Source organism: Orussus abietinus, unplaced genomic scaffold (assembly GCF_000612105.2).
Source record: "Orussus abietinus isolate OABI.00-Male unplaced genomic scaffold, Oabi_2.0 scaffold185, whole genome shotgun sequence".
Classification (NCBI taxonomy): domain Eukaryota; kingdom Metazoa; phylum Arthropoda; class Insecta; order Hymenoptera; family Orussidae; genus Orussus; species Orussus abietinus.
In genome coordinates, this window is record NW_019394333.1 from 56,486 (window position 1) to 72,816 (window position 16,331).

The 16,331-nt window shown below is 45.0% G+C and overlaps 1 long non-coding RNA gene across 1 annotated transcript; it reads right to left on the bottom strand.

Moving 5' to 3' along the window:
* Positions 1-1,714: 1,714 nt before the first annotated feature.
* On the bottom strand, positions 1,715-2,395 carry LOC105700476. The gene is made up of 3 exons (XR_001104130.1): positions 2,226-2,395; positions 1,995-2,082; positions 1,715-1,911 (listed from the first exon to the last, which is right to left on the bottom strand). It is a non-coding gene; the product is annotated as an uncharacterized LOC105700476 (long non-coding RNA).
* Positions 2,396-16,331: the final 13,936 nt, after the last annotated feature.

Here is a 16,331-nt window from a genome sequence, read left to right on the forward strand (position 1 = left end):
GTGAAATGTTAGGAGTTTCCTGTTTCGTCTTTGATTCCGATTCTTGGGGAGAAAGGTGCTTTTTTTCTGACATCTCCGAAGATGGTGCTTCCGTTCCTTCGGTGCTTCTACTTTGATTTCCAAGTCCTTGCGCAAATAACGAAAATAAGAATATAATTTCGCAGGATTACACGTAAAAAGATATATTTGTCCAAACTAACAATGAATATAACTTCAAATGGAATGTTTTACGTGGCAATTATGAGGAAATTAAATAGAAAATATTTGTAGACAATGATTACTTTAAGTGATGCTTGAGCTTGCGGCGTTCTTCCTCAATGCTAATTTCATCTCCATGATGCATTGTCTATTGACTACTTTTTGATAGGGAGAAAACTCTGATACTTATAATTTATAGGCTCAATTTTCCATAGTTCCCAATACATCATAAATTTCGCCATCAGTAAAGAATAGTAAGACATCACTTTTGTCGAAAATTAGCCATGTATAGTATCGTTGAATCATAGTACAAATTTGGATTAATAATGTACTAGTTTTTTTTTTTATTTTAGGTTATCGCATTTGCACGTGACATTTTGATAGAAGTTTTTGGCAGGTTACCTGAAAAATATTTTCTGATTCGTGATTTGAATTGAGTAGACTCAGGAAAACATGACATTTGGCAAGTTTCAGAGTGTATCTAGTATTTGTAAAAAGTATGCACACTTGTTTTACATAAACGTATACACCCACACATACATAATACTTTTATGCATATTTATATGTTAATATATATGCACACAAATAAATAATTCTATTTTCACTTATTCATCCTCATTTTTCACAGCCAATGATATGGCTACTGTACATAGATAACGTATATTCTTTTGTAGATCGAATCTGTAATGAATTTACATTCGTTGTCAATTGATACCGATTAAATTGATTTCAGCTCCTTTCTCACCAGAACCTGAACAACCTTTCATTTTCCTTGTATAAATATGGCATGTATGACCGTACGAAACTACTTCTTGGCTTCATTTTCGCATTTCTCCTGGCATACCCACTGCGCGCAGACGAAACAAAAACTAGCGGCTTAATACGAAAACTTCGAACAACTTAAGAGAGAAAAGCAGAATTTATAATGTAATAAACATTTAACTACCACGAAGTTAGTCGAATTACCTTATCCGACTGCTGAAATCACTTGCCAGCGAGCCCGTTTCCTTTTAATGAGCACTTTAAATTCACGTCACGGAACTTCAAAAAGTCTCTTTCTGAAGCAAGGTCCTCCGCAAGGATGCGGTCCCCCCTTGAAAGAGTTTCACCCCTTCTGTAATTTATGCACAAGACTTTTGCGATTTTTTCGAACTTCCTCTCACCATTATCAGAAAGTGGAGATTCTTATGTTTTGTCAATTTCGCGAAGATAGTAGGTATGTTAGCGAATTTCACCTGGGTGAGAATTTTGCATTTCGCAGAAGTTTGCAAGACATGATTAAACGACAGCAAATTAATAGGACATTTATTTGTAAAACATTGTATATACTTCTCATTTTATAAGTGGACCATCTGAATCTATGCCTAGACTCCTATCTAAGAAAATTTCAGACATTTTATTAAAAACTCTTTTATGGAAATTTAGATCTCCATCTGAGAAATACAATTCTTTATCCTGCAATTGAGTTTATATAACATTTATTGGATAATGAAAGGTAACCAGTAAATTTCGCTTTATGTCCCATTAACGGTTCTTGGAGCTTATGTATTGTGCTAAGAACTAATCAAAATCAATCATTTTTTATACAGGAAGATGCTTGATGGATTACAGTTTTCGTCTTGAATCTGGATACTTCAATTCTTTTCGGCTCATTCATCTGCTTTTTCTTGTCTCGTACATTGTAAGCGCATGTAAAGTTGTCCTGCTAATGAGCTAGAATTACAATGCACCATAATTTTCAGCAGTATATATCGCAAATTGATATCTACACTATGGTTTCTGACGGATATTATTACATCATTGGGGCTCTGATGAGACTGCATTCAAATAAACTTCATTGCATAGCCTTGCTGCAGGTTCCTTCACACAAATTCGGCTTCTCCCCTAAAAGAAATTCGTCCTTTGATAATTTATTCGAGCGTTAAACCGCAGCAACGAGTCTCCATCTTCATTACTACCCTATCAATTGATAGTAAATTCAGCGTAACCGATTTATTTCTAATACTTTTACGACAAAGGACTCTTACGCGTAGGCTCCGCAAGGACTCGATCGATGCCGTCGTCCTTATGCGAGGAGGAACTCGATGGATTTCTGACAAGGGGAGGCTGGTCCTTTCGCGTCCACACCTCCGATTCCTTGGGAGACGGCGAGTATCCTAATCCTGGCAAAGGATCTCTACTTTGCTCCGCCGAAGGATCTCCACTTTGCTCCGGAGAGGGATTCGAAGGATCCTCTTCCTGAGCTTCCATCTCGGATCTGGATGTTTGAACTTCCACGGGCACATTCATCCCGGCGTCCTTATCCTCGTACGTCGACGGGGTGGCTGATCCTTTAAAGGAGCCTGCATCCCATTCGGCCGAATAATCGATTCTCAGGGACTCGATACACGTGATGGATGTCTGCGTGTTTGTGTCCACGCAGGACAGAGTGTTCCTCTTATTCAAGAAAGCTGGTGGGCAAACTTTGCAAGTTTGCGAGTCTCCCGAAGTCTGCACCTCCAGGTCTGCTCCCGACGTTTCGATTTCTTCCGTTGCTAGCGACTTTATTAACATTCCACCGTCTAGAGAAAAACTGGCCGACGAACAAAGACTGCTTGCAGAGAAATTTCCAGGTGTCGTCTGCAATTCGCTATCGACATTTCGTCCATCATTCCCTGGATTCGACCTTTTCTGCTCCTTAGGAATCTGCGATTCATTGAAGTTGAGTCTTGCAGCTACAACTTCGTGGTTCGTTCTCCCCGGTGATAACGAATGTCCTGAACGATCAGTTGCTGATATGGAATCTTCCGTCTCTGATTTTTGGTATTCTTCAGAAAATTCGGAAAGCTTAGGAGAATTATCTGCGCTTATCAAGTGATATCGATATCGGGGTACGTGTCTGGTAGGATCAACATTTCCCGAAGTTAATGTAGTTTCCGATCCTGAAATTCTATTGTCATTTAGATCTGATTTATTAGCGCTTGATTCCGATCCCTGGTGACAATCGGATCGTTTGCTACTTGTGTCATCATTTTGACTCGAATCTTCTGCATTGAGATTCTTGAGACCTACATTCGATAATTGGCTCGATGATCCCGTTTTCGAGGTACTCACACTTCTTACTGGCGAAACTTCGTCCTCTGCAAATTTCTTACCAGAAATTTTCGTGCTTTCACTTAGAGCTGCATAAATGCAACTTTCCTGACCGTTTGCACTCCTCGATGCAGAAGTGCACTCGGAAGTTCGAGAGTTCCGAGTGTCATGTTGTTCTGAATTGTTATCTTTCCTGTTCTCCCGATTATCTTCATCGACCAGTCCATCGGTTGAAAGAATCCACGTTCTCTCTTCTATGCTGGATTCTTCGTTGCTTAATAAAGTTCCCGATGAACCCGTTAATTGCGATACATACGAGGTGTTAGATTCCCACGACTCTATACTGCCGATGGATTGTAAACTGTCTTTTGTCTTTCGATTGTGAACATTCAATGGTGGTTTATTTGCTCGCTTATCGTTAGTATCCGATAAATCCGTGTCAGAATTCCTTGCCTTGCTTGATTCCTTTGTATTTCTTTTTGATATTAAATTGCGCCTTTCCTTCCACATTGTGCACTGCATTCCTTTGTCGGATTTGCTGACATAAACCTCTGGCACTGGAATTTCGCATTGCACTTCCCTTGATATTAGCAAAATTATTTTACTCGGTGGCTCTTCGACGACCGATTGACTTCTACGACACCGACTTACTTTACGTCGGGAATTTCTAATCGATTCTGCAGTTCTTTTTGAGTATTCTCGACGACGATCGTCGCTTCCACCTCTGAAACGGAAATCTATATTTTCCAGATTTTCCATCAATACAGCAAAATTTCCTGCTCGGTACAAATCAGTATCAGTATCTATACAACAGTGCATTGCTCTTTTGTTGTGCGATTCGGTTCCACTTTGAAAGATATTCTTGTTTAATAAATGCCGATTTTTTGTAGCATCTGAAAAAATTCAATCAAAAAGTTCAGCGAAAATTCCATTAGTCTATGGATTGGAAAATATTTTCAAAACTTCGATTATTATTTATATTCTCTAAGAAATAATAAACTTAAGAAGTGAAGTGCATAAAAGATATAATCAATGTGGAAAATATGAAATTTCACTTCGTAGCCAGTTGAATTCTGGCACATGATATGATATATCGGTACAACACAAGATTTCATCTGAACAATTTTTATATTTTCAAAATGTGATTTCAACGTCCGGAATAATTTGTATTCATCTCTGCGAGAATGATCTCGTCTTTAATTCATTATCTCGTTATTCATTTCCTGTCTCATTGACCACTGAATTCGACTTACGTACTTCGGTTATTGCAGTTTCCATTTCATAGTGATGTACCTTGATACTGCTCAAAGAATTGCTGCTCTCTCAGTGCCCCAACTGTCGTATTACCGGTTAATGGACAACAGGAACTCCGACATAGTTGAGTCTTCGAATTCTTCTTCTCAAGGTTGTTTACTTGACAGTTCTCTGCAGGAAGTTCCTGTTGTACAGATCGACAAAAGGATTGCGAAGTTTCGGTAGGACAATTTCTTGGTGACTGCTGTTGTGCCCGACAACAAGATGCCGGTGTTTCCTCCGATCTACAGCAGCCTGATTTCTGCGGTTGTTCAGCAAAACAACATTGCGAAGGTGTTTCTTCTTCCTGGCAATTCGGTTGTTGTTCAGCACCACCGTACCACATCGATGGCTCTTCTAAATCAAGTTGTCGCTGGTGAATCGTTGAACGCTGAGCGGATGTTCGGTCCTTTCCGCAGCAACGCACAGTTTGCTGTATAGTCTGATCTTCAACCTTTGGATACGATGGAGGTGCATCTTCCGATCGACAGTGACCTACAGGTCGCTGCTGAACAGTAAAACATCGCAAACCAGGTTCCTGAGTTTGACAACAACGCGGCATGGGTTGCTGCTGCGCAACGCGGCATCGCATCAGCGATGGATCCTCCAAATGATCATAATTCTTTGATTGCTTCTGCATTGCTGGGTACCGTGACGATGTTTGTTCCGTATTCCAACATGAATTTGGTTGTTGTTGTTCTCCAGCAACTCTACACGACAGCGACGGTTCCTCTGGTTGACAGCAACGAATGGCTCCTTCACCGGTAACTCGACTTTGCGACGGTGAGATCTGATAGCCGTACATCCTCTGCTGATTTTCAGGACCCGAACATCCCTGTGGCTGGTGACAACAGACTTTTGACTGCCCGGTGACAACCCCTTGCCTCGATATTTCCTGTTGCCAGCAACACATTCTTGCCTGGTTTTCTGCAATTCGATTTCTCGATGAAGTTCGTTCTGTTTGATAACAACCCATTCTCGACTGATCATCTATAACGCGACAACGGGACGATGTTTGCCCAGCTTCCCAGCAACACATCGGCTGTTGTCCTCCAAGAAATGGGTAATAAGCGCTTTCTTCGGCATGACAACAACGCGTTGGCGGGTGTTCTCCAACAACTCGACATCGTGATGTTGCATTTCCTCTCCGACTGCGATGCATCTTTGATTCCTCCGTGAATGGGCATTGTGATTGCGATACCGTGTTCTTGTCTCTTCGGAAACCAAATTTGGACTTCTCGTCCCCAGTTTTTGCGCATCTTTTTCTGCTTCTGACGGTTCGCCTTCCGCGAGTTCTTCTTCTGCCTCTTTCCTTCGTTTCTTGGCAGTCCAAGCATAGTCTCTCGCTTCGTAAACATTGCCTACTGTCACGATATATTAAGGATTGATCTTTGTCCGTTGTCCAGGACTTCCGGAAGGGTCTGCTGCGCTTTATCGCCTGACCTACCATCCCGGCTAATTCCATGAAACGACTTATACTCTGCTTCCCATTTAACCAGTCGAACTTCATGGACTTCTTTGAGACCTGGCTGGTATTCGAGGACACGGTTCTCACGGAAACTCCGTACTTATTGTGTAGCGTTAAGGACATATCTTCAGTACAAGTGTGAGGCGAATCCGGTATTGGATTTCCACGGTCTTCTATTGGTCTGCCGCAACGGTCGCAGAGAAGGTCTTCCGAATCGCACTTCTCGGTTACTTTCAATTTCAATTTCCTCGAAGTCTCTTTAATTGTGGTAGATGTATATGGTCTAAAACAAATAGTATGATATAACTTTAACACTTCTTAAGTAAACGACGTTGACTTTCGACGAAAAGCACGGTATGTTACGGTTTCATTTAATACACCGAATCGTGTGTGAACATATTTTTCTTTAACGTTCGGAACGTATGCGATACAACCGAACTGGATTAGTTTCATTTTTAAACAATTATTACCTTGCCCCTTATAACACGATTAATATTTCTTTAACCTGGACAGTTAATTAGTAGCCCGCCGAATAAAAAACCACGACACAACCTTATAAAATGTTAACAGCACATAAACCGTCAATATAAAACCGCTCATCTAGATTTCCAACATAATATCTAAAATTGAGAAACTCACGATTTTTTCACGTGACGAGTTTCCCCTGTCTTGCGATTCATTTCTTGAGTTTCCCGGGACTGTTCCTCGTACAATTCAAGCGATGACGGAGAAAAACTGCAGTTAAATTATTACATATATTGTATTAAAAAAAGGAACAATTATACGTGTGGTAGAAAAAAAAAAATTGTACATTCGCAAAAGTCCAGATCCCATTAAAATGCAGACCCACCACTGAAGAAATCTTTCCGTCACCACCTAGCTTTTCGTCTCTTCGACTAGTTCGCTGTCTCTTTTCATCTATAAGCAACTTCCCCGATTCAACAAACCGACTTTTACCTAATATCCCCCGCGGTGCCGGAGCTGATGGTAACAACCGAGCGAACAGTCTTCGTCCCGTACCCGCTTTCTACGGTGCTCTGCAAGGAATGCGTGCTGGATCCTCGGGACTCATATTTCCCCTGCGACTGCACGCTCACGTCGGAGAACGTGGCTTCGGGTGCATCCTGTTCGTTGAATTTTCTGCAAGCTCGACGCTTTCGCCCGAAGCTGCCGTTCGAGGCGGTCAGCTTCAACTTCAGCCTCCTCTTCAGGCCGAGTTCCTTCGACCGAGATCTGCCCGATGGGCAGTCCTCTTCATCTCGCGACTGCAAGCTCGCGTCGGATCGCGCAGCTTCCAAGCAGCGCTCCGTATCTCTCTGCTCGGGGCACTTCCCTGAAGTTTGGCGTTTCCTCCGCGAGTTCAGGCTGCAGTTCGATCTGGTGATCTTTATCTTCAGCCGCTTCTTTAAGCTCAGGTCCTTCGACCGAGACTCGGTCAATGTGCCCCCGTCCTTCGATCGCAAGCTCGAGCTGGAGAGCTTCGCCTCGACTTCCTCCAAGTCACACTCTTCGCCCCGCTTCGAGTGGTGACGCTCTACGAGAGAAAAACGGACATTTTTCCTATTTTCGACATTTAGGAAAAGAAATCCTGATGTAAGTTTCTAAGTCCTAGGTTTTTATACGTTCGTCGGAAACTACGAGGAAGTGGAAATAGATATATCCTACGTAAGATAATTTTGGTGTGCTCGTTAAAAAAATGAGGGCTTACGATATTTTTATTAATATCGAGTAAATACAAGCTGCAATTCTGAATAATTCTATATCATTGAAAAATGTTCTGCCATTTTTGTAGGGGAACTTTGAAGTAACTTTACAAGCGAAACATTAAGAGTTAGTACGTAACGTCAATCGGTATTCGGTAACGTAAGTAAAGTCAATGGTCAGTAAAGCGGCAAAAGAATTGTCCGAAAATGACAGAACTTCTGAATGGGCTAATAATTTATGAATATCACAAGACACTTTCTCACCCCGGCGAGAACTCCTCTTCTCACATTTTTCAGCACCCCTTCGTTCCTTAGAACGAGCTCTCGATCTGCAAGTGTCACAGAGCTTGCTCTCCGAATATTCCCTCGAGCTCCACGAATGGCAGGAGTCCCCGGAATGGCTCCTGGCTCTTTTTTCTCTTCGACAAGCAGGACAAACTCTACACGTTCTCTTATCCAGAACTTCAACACAGCTTCTTTGAGTTGAAATCACCTCCTTAGAACGCGGTTTCCTCGCATCAGGACCTTCGGAACATCCCTTCACATCGACCTTCCTGTCCTGATTACCAGAAGTCCAACAATCGGGAGCTTTCAAGCAACTCTTGTTCTCCTTTACGCGATCGCAAGCTCGGAGGTCAGCCATTTTCGAGGGACATTTCGCCTGGTAATTACGTTCCCTGGAGCGTCCTTTAGACCTTCCATGTTCTCCAATTTTTTCTACACATTTCGAAGAAGCATCCCGTTCTTTACTGCGACTCCTTGCCTGATGAGGTTCGCAGTTTCTATCGATTTGCTCCTCGCGACTTCTGCAATTTCTTCGACGCCTCCTTCGTCTCCTGGAACTCGGTCGGCCTTGACTCTCGCATTTATTATCGCGACTTTCCTCTTTAGAACTATTCTTCGAGTTTTGACTTGGCACTTTGTTCTGTCTCCCTGCAGGGTCAATGTGTACCTCAACGCATTCCTTCGACTTGCAAGGTTCGAGCTCCTTGCAGGATTCCTTCGACCTTTTGCCATCTAGAACTTGAAGAGCTTCCCGCGAATGGAGTCCATCATGGCTATGACATTCGTGCATCTTTTCTACGGAACCAGATTCGGTGGCGAATTCTCTGGTGCACTTGTTCCTCTTCAGGTGAGGACAGTTCTTCGAGCAGGACTGCACCCTTTCCGGCTCCTTCAGCAGGCAGTTGGTCGCCTCCATGATGCTGGTTTTGCACTTCTCCCTTACATGTTTGTTCAGCTTTTTGATCCTCTTAGAATTCTTAGATATGAAGACCCCCAGAGCCTGATAGGCCTCGTTCTCGCAAGCTCCTCTGTCTCGCGAATCGTTATCATTACAGGAGCAATCCGAGTCCGATAAGATTGTGTAGGACTGATTTCCGGGATCATCGAGGTGGTCCATCGACTCGCCCTTCGGTTTTTCTCGGTGGGTTAAGGACTCTCCGGTCCAGAAAGTTACGTTTCTCCCTTCCTTGTCGTCCTTTTCGACTTGGGCTTCGTCCCTTTCGACTTGGTCCTTGCATCTCGTATCGACATCGAGGTTTCGGGAAGAAAGATTGCATTGCCGAAGGTCACTACCTTCCCCTTTCGCAGGGTTGAAGTCCCAGATGTTTTCTCGGCTGTTCCGCCACTTGCAATATCCTTCTTTGAATTTCCTCCCTTTTTCAGCGACGATCTCGGTCCAACTTCGTCGATCCTGTTTCCCGCAAAAGTTGCAGTTTTCTCGCTTCCGGGCTCGGCAGTCTTCGTCATTTGCAGATGCGTCTGTCGAATTTCCGCTTTCTTTCCCCCGCGAATCTTGGGGCTCTTCTTGCCTAGATGGATCTCCTGCATCTCCTTCGTGATGATTTTTGTGCACATCGTGCTTGCCGTCACTGCGTGCGTTCCAGAAAACAGATTTTTATTCCTCAAAAACGAAGCAGCAGGTATATTATAATTATTAATAAGTACACGTGTTCGGCATTATCATCACAATTTCGAAGATCGGATATAATGCCAAATTGCTGAAGTACGAAATCGATATATGTCATTTTTAGTACATATCTGTCAATGTCATATAGTACTTACTTTTACACGGATTCAAGGCGATATTTCGATAGGAAGCAGTTTTAGTTATTATACGAATACTTACATTTTGATGGACGATCCTTTAGTTTTCTGATTGACAGACATCGGTCACTTGGGCGATTTTACAAAATTTCCCTACCGAGCCGATCGATCGTTTGACGTTTCCGGGGGGTAAGGGGGTGTGCAGCGTGGAGTGTTCTTAAACTTGGGAATTTCGGTATGTAGGGGTTGTTAATTTTGAAATTTCGGTAGGTTAAGCCGGACGTGTCATGATTCCTGGGGAAACTGCGGAATAGTCGGCTTTAATAGTCGTCGTTCAATTTTCCGAATTTGGCAGCTTACTTCAAATTTCACTTCTCATTTGCTCCACCATTCCAATACGATAGGGTACGATAGTAGGGTATGTTTTGTTTCCAAAGTATAAATTGGAGATTTTGTGTCTTAGTATACACGAGTCCCTGTTTGCAACAATTTCTTGCTACCTCCCTTATCGCATCATATAATTGGCAACAGTCGTGATTAAAATTGCAAATTGGCACCTAATTGCGGGTAGATCCCACTTACCCGTCAACGACACGCATTCTCCCCGGCGCATCCACTTCTAATTCTCTTCCCATCCTCTTCTAATTCTCTCCCGCACCATAACAAGCTGCACTTGCCATTGATTCGAAAAAACGAGAGGCCGAATAAGGCGAAAAAAAAAAGAAATGGGGGGGAAAAAGCCGAGAGCGAGAATACAAGAACGTCAATCCGCGGGTCGGTTGGGCCGGCGGCGTCGCAAATTAGAAACGGGGGAAATAAATCATTAGAGAGGCTTTAAATGCTCCCCGCGAAACATTATTGCACTCGCGGGCCCACGAGTGCAGTAATAGTCCTCCCGTTCGCCTCTAATTAAACCGGCTAATGCGTGCGCTCGGTCGCGGGAGCGCGGGTCGCGCCATTAAAAATTTACATCGGCGACGCGTGTCCTCGTCCGAAGCGGCGACACTGAATATTTCATATTAATAAAGAGCCCCTCCCTCCCCGACACGCGGTTACACGTGCTCGTCTAGTGCGTGTTAACGCGCCGGCACGCCGCGTCATAAGCATCTTTTGCAACGTTGCACTCTACATTGTCAGCTTCGTTATTGCTCCAACGAGGTGCCTCCAGACGGCCTTTCGTTCAGAAATTCGACGCGACGTTCTTCAATGGGGAAAGCAGGGGAAAAAAAGAGGAAAGTGCAATATTTGGACAGAATGCATTTCACGAAAAAGGGTTTAGTAATTAGAGTTGGGGGAGAAAATGGAGGATTTAGGTGAAGGTAATCGTTACGTGTTTTATGATTCCGGTCATATGATAAACAATAAGGGGATTCGGTAACAATCCCATGACAATCGGTCGTAAAATTATGACAATATTTTTGTGATTTCCAACGATTTTAAGTGACTTCTGCTTGCGATTTCCAGCTGATTTCCACCTGATCCCGAGCATTAAAATCCTTGATTTCCTAAGTGAACACCCCCTCGGCGAGATGTGTCTAAATCGTTATTTAGCGAGTTTATATCCACGAGCCTCGGTCTTATAGCGAGGCGGAATCTTAAACAATCCGACACAGATACCTGTCCGATTGCAGCGTATGTTTGGCAGGAGCTCACATTGTAAAAACGAAGATGACTGATGATCAATTTCGCCGCCTTAACCCTTTGAGCGCTGTGGACGCATAAAAGTCCGTCCGACGTTTGGTCCAATATTGCTTGCACGCCGTGATGCAAATCGCCCATACGCCAAAAGGACTTAGCGCTCGAAGGATTAATTCCGGTTGATTCAGAATAAAGAGACGGAATCTAACACCTCCAAGCCGCAATTTTTTTTTCCCGCAGAGGGTCCACATAAAAGAAAATCTCTCCCTCTCGCAGACAAGGAACCATGCCGGTCCAGTTGTCGCGAGGCATCGAACGCGATCCCCCGGGATTGACAAGGGGCACTTAATCGGTTCTTTTCGCGAGCAGACCCCGTGGTAAGGGCCGTTCTGTCGGCGCAAAAGTGATGGATGCCGTGGCACGGCGAAGCTTAAATTTTCTGGAATTCCAGACGTGACTGCAGCCCCCAACGCTCCGGCGGGGTCCCTCTTTCTCCGGCTCATATATTTGTAAATCTACCCCGTGTGCCGGTACATTCGCAGACCCCTCTTCCGCCCAGTCGCGACTCCGAGGGGTGGATGGGTCCTCCGAGGAGGGTCACACACCACCCCGGGTGTACCCGGGGAGTTTCGCGGCCACCCTCGGTCTCGACCGAGCCAGAAAATTCCACTCCCCGTGCCGCCGAGGTCGAGCCGGGGGACATAAAATTCCGAAAATTTCCCTTAAGGTGATCCTTGAGATCCGCGCTGCCACTCGAAACGGGGCACGTGGATTGGCTAAAGCTGCCTCTCCACCGTCTCCCGTTTCCTGCGCGTTTGCCCGTTTTTGAGGGGGAAGCCTTTAAGCTTTAATGCGAATTTAATTTTGCAAATACGTTTTACTCGCTTTTATGCCGCTCTGGGCTAGGCTCGTTGACATTTTTCTGCGTCATTGACTGGTCTCGGGGTGTTACGTCGATGGACCTGACGTATCAACGGGATGATACTCCGATGATGATGTTATTTGTTAAAAGGGTAGTCTTGTGTTTAATGTGTTGCAAGTCTATGCAATGTGACTTTATATGCGATTTTATGGAATTTGGGGCCAGGGAAAGAGGAGATGTATCGAGAATTATTATGAATTTGTGAAAGGAAATAAGGAACTCGATTGTGCTTTGTTGGTTGCGAATAGATGTGTTTCCGGTATCATTTTTCTTTATATAATTAAAGTTAGGTAATATTAGGTACAATTGAATTCCTGAGATTCATATCTGATGATGGCCATGGTTAAATCGATATCCCGTTTGCTTATTTTTTTTTCAAAATGATTCCTCGGAGACTATCTCAAAACATCCGAATTGCGCATTCGCGTTCCAATGTATCGTTTAAAGCTCTGCCCCAATCACTACTAATATGCCAACATACCGATCAGTCCATTTGCACAGAACTAACTTCTAACCCTCTTAAAAATTGTACTCTACCCATTTATTAACCCTTTGAGGACAATTGTCGGCAAATAGCCGCCCAAAAGCCTTCACAAAGGAAAAGACTCGTCCACAAAGGGTTAAGCCATTTTCAAAATACATATAGAAAATCCCAGAAAATCCACGTTTGGCCCCCACCCTCGTCGTCAGCAACCCAAAAATGTGGAAATCCATCCATGCCAGTTTCCCAAAATCGCGTACCGCGCGCCCGATAGGGCGGTTTCCGCGTGCGAGGTGCACGGGGTGCACACAATGCACGCGCACCCGCTGCACCGACGTCTTATCGATCAGGGGGTACGCGCACCGGTGCTCGTGAAAATGGGCCGACGCGCGTGCGAGGGGGTGCATTCGTCGCGGGTGCAGCCGGGAACGAGAGGAGAGGGGTGGCCGAGGGGTTCCCCGGGGACGCGAATGATGCACCCCTAGAGTGGGGCTCTTGAGACACCAGACACCCCCGTGGCTGTCTGGTCACACGGCAACCCCTCCTTAAGTGGCGAGTATTATGTCACTCCCGTGCTTTAATAGACACCTGCACTCGCGTGCATCCCCGTGCGTGAAAGATGCCTTCAAAGTCGCCCGGCGGCCCGAGGGGGCGAAACGGAACCCTCCTCCTCCCTCTCGGCCTCCGCGAGTCGCGTACCATTTCGCGTGTCCGTTGTTCCCGAAGCAGGCGAAAAAGGAGACGACTCTTTGCCAGACGACTTGTCACTTCGTGGCGCGTCGCCGCCAGTTTTCGCGTTTTCCGGTCTCTCCCCCTACGACTTCGGGGAGGACGCCCTCCTATTGTGCGCCCTCGCCGGTGCCTAGGAGGGCTACCTTTAAGGTGGCGGGAAAACGCCGCCCCTGGCCAGGGCCGAGCCACCGACCCGGGGCTTCCCTGACGCCGAGTTCCATCTTCTCTTTCCGTCACGCCCGATCGAACTCCCGAGGAATCTCACGTTGCGAATTTGCGAGGGGATGAAGGACCTCCGACCTCTCGCTGGAGGTCCGAATGGACAAGTCCAATGAACGTGGGGTCGAGGATAATAAACGAAAAAATCATATTCGCCCTGTACACACTTAATTTCAAACTTTTGATACACAGTGGCAAGATCGAGGTAGTTCGAAGAAATTCCCCGAGCATTGATGTCTACTTTATTGGTAGCATTTTATTTCCAGTGGATTATTTATAAAAATTTGCTTCGAATGTGTCATAAATTTGTATCGTATATTAATTTTCCCACTTAACCTCAGAAAATTATAACATGACATCAGGAAATTATAAGTTTGTTTAGAGATTTCTAATAAACATATATATTAATTCACTTTTAAGACAATCTCATGTACTAAAAGTACATGGATTTTATGAATATTTCCAACGGGATAGTTTAGGCTCACCGAGAAGAAACAGAAGTGCGACGTGGAAGTGGATGGAATTTTGAAAGGGGTGACAAAAATGATCGATACGTGTACACCGATATATCGTGTCAAGAGTAAGATATTGCGCTGTAACTGTCGATCGCTATTGACAACCACGTCGTTTAACTTGATCGGTACGACTCACATTATGCATTTATGGGTGTTCATATGCCTCTTTACACAAGTATTTAAACATTTGAGACTTAGTTTCTGCGAAGGCGCCTCCACGCTTTAACGAACCGCAAACCACGATCAATGATATTATCCCCCTGATAAGACAACGTGTCGAAGTAGATTGTCGAATTTGTGATACCTTCCCATCCTCGCCCATAATATCATTCCCTCGATTGGCCAAACAGACCGAGTCTCGTCGATTTCGGGCCTTTCATAAGCTTCGCCCTATGCATCCCCGTTCTCTTTATTGCAACAACGATCCTCCACCCTTCGCCCAGCAGACATTTCTGGCGGAATATCTAAATTGAATCGGTAATAACAATCCGTACCCCGAAATCCCAAAACTTGGGTACTATAAATTCGCAAATCCAACTCTCAGCACCAGTCCGGATAGGGAGAATATCCGATTACCTTCCAACTATCTGAATAATGGATATACGAAAACCACCGGCCGGATATCGGATAACCGGCTACTCGAATATCCGTACATCCGGACAGATACGTTTCTCCTCTGAACGAAATCTGGTCAGTCGGTTTGTACCGCGTTCCGATAGAGCGCGTCCACCAGAAAGGACGGGGAGGGAGAAGCGCGAGGATAGAATCATTGAGATCCGCACGTGAGGGACCACCTGAGGACAAATCCCATCAAACTTTACCGCAGGGGTGTCGTGGGTGCCGACGATCGCGAAATTTTCAAAAGCAAGAGGACCGAATCGCCCGCTGAGACGGCAACACGAGGAACGAAGAACCGAGGGAGAGAAAGAGAGGGAGAACGGCGGCGCGTTAGGGGACGGAAAACGCAAAAAAGTGGCGCATCTCCCCGGGGAAATAAGTCCCGGCGATTTTACGTTGTAATGCGCACCCAAACTCGCCGGACGGGAAAAAATTAGGGTGATCTACTTTACGAACGTTTGGCGTTTCTCACGTATAACGTTGGGGTGAAGAATCGTAAATGCACCCTCCGATTCGGCAACGGGGAAAATCCATACGAGGTAGGGGAACAGCGAAACTTCGGCTTAAAATCTGCATTGTTTTAGAATATTAAACGGTAGACAATTATTAATATACAAATTCGTAAAAGAAACATTTAAAGCACTTTACGAGTGGGCGAAGTCATTCCGTTCATCGACGCAAACTCTTGTTACCCAATTTAGTACGCGGAAGAAATTATACGTGAGAAACAATTCTTGCAAATTGTGAGACACTACATTTATTATTAAAAATCTATGGAAAATTTTCCAAGTATTTTAACCACCAAGTACGATAATGCATGTCCACCTTGGGCAGGCAAGTGGATTTGAGGTGTAAAGGAATTAAGTAAACGACACCTTCTCAACAAAATCTCGATAAATCCCACTTCGGCGTCCTCATCCTCTCCGTTGCTCTCTAATTAATCACCGAGCCTTGACAAAAGACGTCTCCCAGGCCCATTAGCTGGAATCATGTCCGATCATCAGGGCAATTGGCAGGAAATCACGTCCCCCGGTATCGGGTCGCAAAAAAAATATCCGCGACAAGCGGGGAAGACATAATTCAATCGGCAGGTCCGGGATCCTATGCTAATGCAATTACGGGCTCGGTTCGGGTAAAACGCGTAATTTTCGCGGGGTTAATACCGCAATTTGAACGATAGGGGGGTCGGATGTGCGGAAGAGAGTAAGCTGCAGACAGGGCGGAGAGATGGATAATCAAGGCCAGACCGGAGGTGAACCGGGCATGTTAACCAATCAATCGTGTAGGTACGAGGGCCAGGGTGTGCCCAGCCTTGGTCAGGGTCGCCAGCGCATCCGGACTCGGGACGAGGATGCACACGGCCAAGTGCAGAGGTTGGGAAATGCTCGGGCAATTACCTAGACCCGATCTGGCTAGGGTCCCC